Here is a 6101-nt window from a genome sequence, read left to right as displayed (position 1 = left end):
CCCCCCCCCCCCCAAAAAAAAAAAAAATCGACCTGTTAAGAGCCACCACCTTCCCCCCCACATCCCATCCCCTTCTCATCCGCAGACCATCGCTACTTCCAGACAGCTGCGGTGACAACATTACCGTAACAAACACCTGCACGTTCTATCAACTTAGTTTAGCCAGCCAGGTAACCATCAAACAAGAGTCTACTCCACATTATTCTGCTGTAAACATTTAAAAGGACAGCATGGCAGAACTTTTTAAAAATGCTTTGCAGGTTTAAAACAGACCCCCATCCTTACCTATAAGGAAGATTTTAATAAAGGCACTGACACATCAACCTGTCAACTAGTGTGGTTTTTTCCATCTTTCTTTTCAACAGGATATTTTACAGGCGGAATGTCAAGATTAACCATCAATTTCCTCCTTCCAAACGAAATCTTCAGCCGTTATTAGACTTTGCCCAAAACTACCAACTTCATTTTAAAATACCTGACTCAATTAACTACATCTTCCCAGAACGTTTACCAGACATAAATATCAAGCAGTCTTTACGCAAATCTACTGCGTACAGCCCTTTTCCTACCTCAAAACATACCTCTCAGGTAAATACACACATTTTTGCTGTACCAAGGTAAAGTATTTTTCTACCAACCTAGCTTCATTTTAGTATCAGCCTGCAGAAATGTATGTATTGTACAGTTCATTGAGAAATTAGTGCTAGCTTTGATTGCAGTAATTGCAAAAATCACTGTAGTAGCAGACGCATTATATATACGACTATAAAAAAAGATTTTAAGTGATAATTTTCAACTGGGTAATTTTAAGCTAGTTTGTCTCATCTCAAAAACATCAAAGTGACATGTTTTCACAGTCAAATCTTAATTATTGTATTTTGCAAACCTGTTGATAAAGCCTACAGGAATTCTAATTAGCTGTGCTTCTGCATCACTGCTTCTGCTGTGTGTTCCACTGTTCTCAGCATGTGCCCTCCTCTTGCAGCTTGCTCAGCCAAGGATGAATACAACCACTGGAATCTTGGCTTCGATCCAAGTTACAAAACCTGTAGAATTTATTTATTGTTTTAATTATCTATTTATTCATCCTAATTTTTTATCTCCATCTTCCTATATTCAGAGAGCAAAAGAAAACCTTAGTTCTTTAAAATCAGAAAACTTCTCTTTTGTAAATGCAATTTTAAATAATAATAAATAGTAAAAATGAATAACAGTAATAAAGTGACAGTAATAAAGTAACAATAAAATAAAAAGAAATAAAAAGCAAAAGGCATTTAAAGTAATTATTTTAGATATTCAGACTTAACATGAACAGGGAGAATTCTAATGAGATGTTAAAGAACTACTTTCATCTGCTTTTTGCAATGAGTTATCTCCCAAGGAAAGAGGTTTTATTACACTGAAATGTGTATTTTTAATATCTCTATTTTTTATACTAAAGTACTCAATAGTTTAAGTTTGCTGGATGTCATACATGAAATGAACTTTCTTAATGGTTTTTTGACCTGCACTAAGAATTAGTGATGGATGCTGGTTGAGCAGAGTCAAAAATTCAACATCCCTATTTAATTGCCCGTCCCCCATTTGCTTCCAGAAGCTACATAATTCACTTTCACAATGTTTTTAGTGCAAAGACACTATTAATATAATTTAATATATTTATTAAAACAACAATAGCAACAACAACAACAAAAAAATCACAATGAAAGAATGGAACTGGCGTAATAAACACTTATCAGTGATTTCTTTATTCTTTTTAACTTGCTAAATAGGAGAGGCCACAGAAGTACTTTCAACATAAAATCTACTTTGACACTGGTTTTGAAAGTAAGTTTAAATTTATAAGATTGTATTTATAATAAAAATAAAGAAATATTAGACTTTGGATATGGAAAACACTTCTCAACAAAGCATTGACCAGAATAATCCTGTATGTCAGAGGGACATATTCCCAAGCAGATACGTTGCAGTACACTGAATAAAGGAAACGCATGGAAGCCAAAGATTTCAAGCTGAATGCAAACATTGCTCTACCACCATTCAGTGTCTTACCACGGCCCAGAGAATAACTAGGGGTTACAGTACACTAGGTAAACTGGAAAAGGCTTAGAGGTTACAGAACCACCCGATGACAAATCCTTGCTGAGTTTAAACCTCCTGAGCTCAGCAGACCTAATGTGCTATCAATATTATTACTGTTAAATGAACTCTTATGCAGCCCTGTAAGTCTTGTTTTCACAGAGATTAAATCATATGATGTAAATCACTGTATTTACACGTACCAGAGGATGTAGTTAACAGGACTATCTTTCCAACTCATGGTAACAGAACAGCACACCAGAAAACCAGCCAGAAGTCTTCCTACTTAGCTAACAGTTTTAAGCTTATGGCACCAAATGAATCCTAAAAGCCATAAAAGATAAACTGGGTTAGGGTTGTCATTAGGTTCTTCTGGTGGTTTGGTTTTTTGGGCAGTTGGGGTTTTTATGTCTGGTTGGATTTTTTCTGAAAGTAGAGTTTTATCTGCAATACCACTCCCTGAGATATTCCACTACAAAAACAAAACGTAAAGACTCTATCTGTGAACCAGGAATTAATATGACAGAATTCTTCATCCAGACCTGGTTGTGTTTTTGCTAGTTTTTTTAGTTACTTTTTGGTTGTTTTGGGTTTTTTTTTTCCCAAACAAAAAGAGGAATAGGAGGAAAAAAAAAATTCTTCAACGAAAGTTTGATTTGGAAATTTTCTGTCAAGAAAGAGCAGCAGTTGACATGGTGATCAAAGGTCTCCTAATAGCAGTTGTACAAAGCCTGACCCAATTCCTGTTGAAGCTACACGGATTTATGCTTCACCCTAGACAACATACATAACCGTACCTTAGCTCTAAGGAAGCTCTGAACATCCAAAACATGGGTAACTTGGAATTTCTGAAACAAACTGACCAGCAGGTTGGAGGACAAAGAATTACATTCACGAGACACAATACGTATACTAAACCCATATAATACAGACTCACGTTCCAAACATTTCATTGCACAGCTATGCATAACAGAAGTACCTTAGAGGCAGATGACCGATCTTCTGATCATATTTTGTCTTGGAATTAGGCCCTTCGCTCTCCAGACATGCCTTAATGTAACAGTAATTTACTTAGCAAAGCGTTATAAAGCCTAATGGTTTAACTGACTGGAAACGCACCAAGCTGACAAAAACCAGCAACTCGTTTTGAGAAACTTGCGGAGTTTTTTTAGTTAATATTTGCACTATGCACATTTAAGACATTTCTAACTACTGTGATATAGGGTATCTGAGACTGAGATCTACCCTACTCTATCCTGTAACAGCTGCTGGGCTTTAAATTCTCGTATTTTCCGTAACACTAGAGGAAGAAAAGCCATTAAAGGCAGGCAATGTGAATAGGGGAATCATGTTAGGCAAAGAGCTGAAAGACTCTGTAACAAGCAGAATACTGTTTAACCTTACAGCTTACCTTAGAATCACAACCACTACAGAGACACTGAGTGAGTACATCACTTGCTGTCATGAGGAACAGCAGCACGACTACTCCAAATTATTAATCTGCTCAAATTGCTAATTACCAAAAAGCATTAGAAAAATTACATCCTTCAAGTACATAAAAAGTGGCTTTCCACCAAACTCAGAAGAAAATACCACTATACTAAATTGTTCTTCTCTCCTGCTATGTTACTTGTACACATAGTAGCAATGATTTATAGTCCAGCTGTGTGACAGACAACTATGTCTTTATGTAAACTCTCTAGGATACCTTTTTCATAAAAGTGAAGAGTGATTTAGCTGCATGAGTTCCATTAACATTAATGGGTGTCACATGGCTAAATCCCCGTGCCCCACTCCAAAGTTTCATATCTCTGTCTCTGTAATTAGAAATCATTTTCTCTGAACTGACTTCCTTTCCAGGCGATTGTGTGAAGAGAGAGCAGAAAAACATTGCAGTGCCAATCCACCATGACATCGGTGACACAGCTCTTGGAGAACACCCAAGAAACGATTTCCCATTATTCTAACCGTTTCTCTCGTGCTTTCATAAGTTCTTAGTTTCTTCCTCCAAGGTATTTTGATTGCTGAAAATAGATTTTACGTTCTTTTTCTTTCACAAAAGGTATGAAATAAAAATTATATAAAGCTTTCTTCTCTTAACAATTCAGTCACAGAAACCAGGTATTTAAGTTATGTGCTTCTATTTCTTTGGGTCTGTTACATCACTTCGACCATATCTTATGCAATGAGCTAACAGCTCGTAAGCACCCCCCCCTTCCTATGCTTAGGTAACTGGTTGTTTTAATCTTTTAGAGCAACTGCTGCAGTCAGTTTTTCTGCACGACGCCAGAAAGATTCTTCCACATCTGCTTCTCTGAGTCATGTTCAACAATTCAGTTCCCCGCTATTTCTACCATGACACACAACCTAATGAAATAGCGACCTTGTGCACACGCTCACGTGTGTGGAAAATGGGAGGATGAAAAAAAAAAAAATTACTTATCCACATAGAGAAGGTCTGTATAGGCCAAAAAACTTTTCAGAGAAGATTCAAATTATCAGCCAGAAAGAGATGGAGGACTTGGGATATGCAAGTTATGTGCACGCTCTCTAGAAAAGCAACCGTCTCCAGACAGACGAGCACCAGCAGAGGTTAGGGTACTTACTGAGAGCTTTTGTAGCTAGACATGGGGAAGAGAGCAAGTGTAAATAATGAGTAGGAAGGACAAGGCAAATGGGGGAAAAAGCATACGTTAACAGACACAATATAGCAAAAAAAAAAAAAGCAGCAAACAGGTACAGCAACAGCAGCATGATGAAAAAGCATTTTAAAATGTCTGAAATGCTTGTTTAGAGAAAATACTCACTAAAAGTTAGGACTTTGGGCTCACTCTACCTATTTATAACAGTGAGTAATATATGATTCACTTGTTGTAAGCTGTAAGTAACTGATACAAGTTTTGTATTAACTGCAAATTGAACTGGAAACTTCAAATGGAAAGTTTTCTTAACTGTTCAAGTGTCTCTTAAAAGCTTGCACGTCACCAGAAACTTTGCTCCACTGTTGATGATGGCTGTATTGCATGCCAATACTATCCACTATTCTAAGAGGCCAATTGTTTGGTTCATGCACTCAGGTCTATCGTAATCAAGAGCCATTTCCATCCAGTAACTGCTTTTTCATGCATACAAATTGAGCCATTTATTTCAGTTAGCGTCTTTATGAACACCAAGCCAAATCCCTCATTACTTTGATTGTTGCCATTTTCATGTGCAAACTGAACCGCAGTTACCTATACATTTTTTTCAGCTTCTTTTGGTAATAGCTCATTTCAGTGCTACACTTTGAACAAAAAAAAATCTCGATCTTTCTAGTTTCTTCTCTCAATATTTATTTCTAAAGTGCATGCTAATTTTGACAATATTTTGAATGGGTGTGGAAAATACCAAGCTATTAGCACTTTTTTTAGTGACGTTAGATTCCTAGTGCCCCCTGTAAGGCTGCTGTTTTCTTTTAAAAAGCCACATTAATGAAACCACAGCCTCCCATGTGAGTTCCCTGAGCAACTATGTACATGAAGTTTTAAATAGCTTTATATATAGCTTTTACTCTCCTGAAGTTATGACCGGTGTCATGCAAATATACTCTAGAAACACTTAAAGGCCAGAATTCTGTGCCTGTGCAGCATAACAACAGCCGGTACAAAAGATTCCCACCATCTTTATAAACTCAAAGTCATTGTTTTTTGACAATGAGACATTCTAATGGACAGAGTTAGTTCTAAAGATACACAGATTAAAAGAACTATCAACTTAATAGCATATTAAAAATGTTTTACCATTGTAAGCCACAGCTGTGACATTACTCTGTGCTAAGAAACTCATCAGCCTGGTAAGCATCTCTGATGAAAGCTCAGAACAACTATAAACAAATTTATGCCACAGCCATGACTAAAGCAGCTGAGAAAACACTCGATTGCCTGGAACACTAAGCTACTTGGATTTCCTTTTTTGTTTGTTTTCTTTTTTATTCTTTAGCAATTATATACATTTTTTTCTTTTTAAAAACTGCAGTACCAATG

This window comes from Pygoscelis adeliae, unplaced genomic scaffold (genome assembly GCF_000699105.1).
Source record: "Pygoscelis adeliae isolate BGI_AS28 unplaced genomic scaffold, ASM69910v1 Scaffold159, whole genome shotgun sequence".
Taxonomy (NCBI): Eukaryota; Metazoa; Chordata; class Aves; order Sphenisciformes; family Spheniscidae; genus Pygoscelis; species Pygoscelis adeliae.
The sequence above is the reverse complement of the archived record's forward strand: the minus strand, read 5'-3'. Positions refer to the sequence as shown.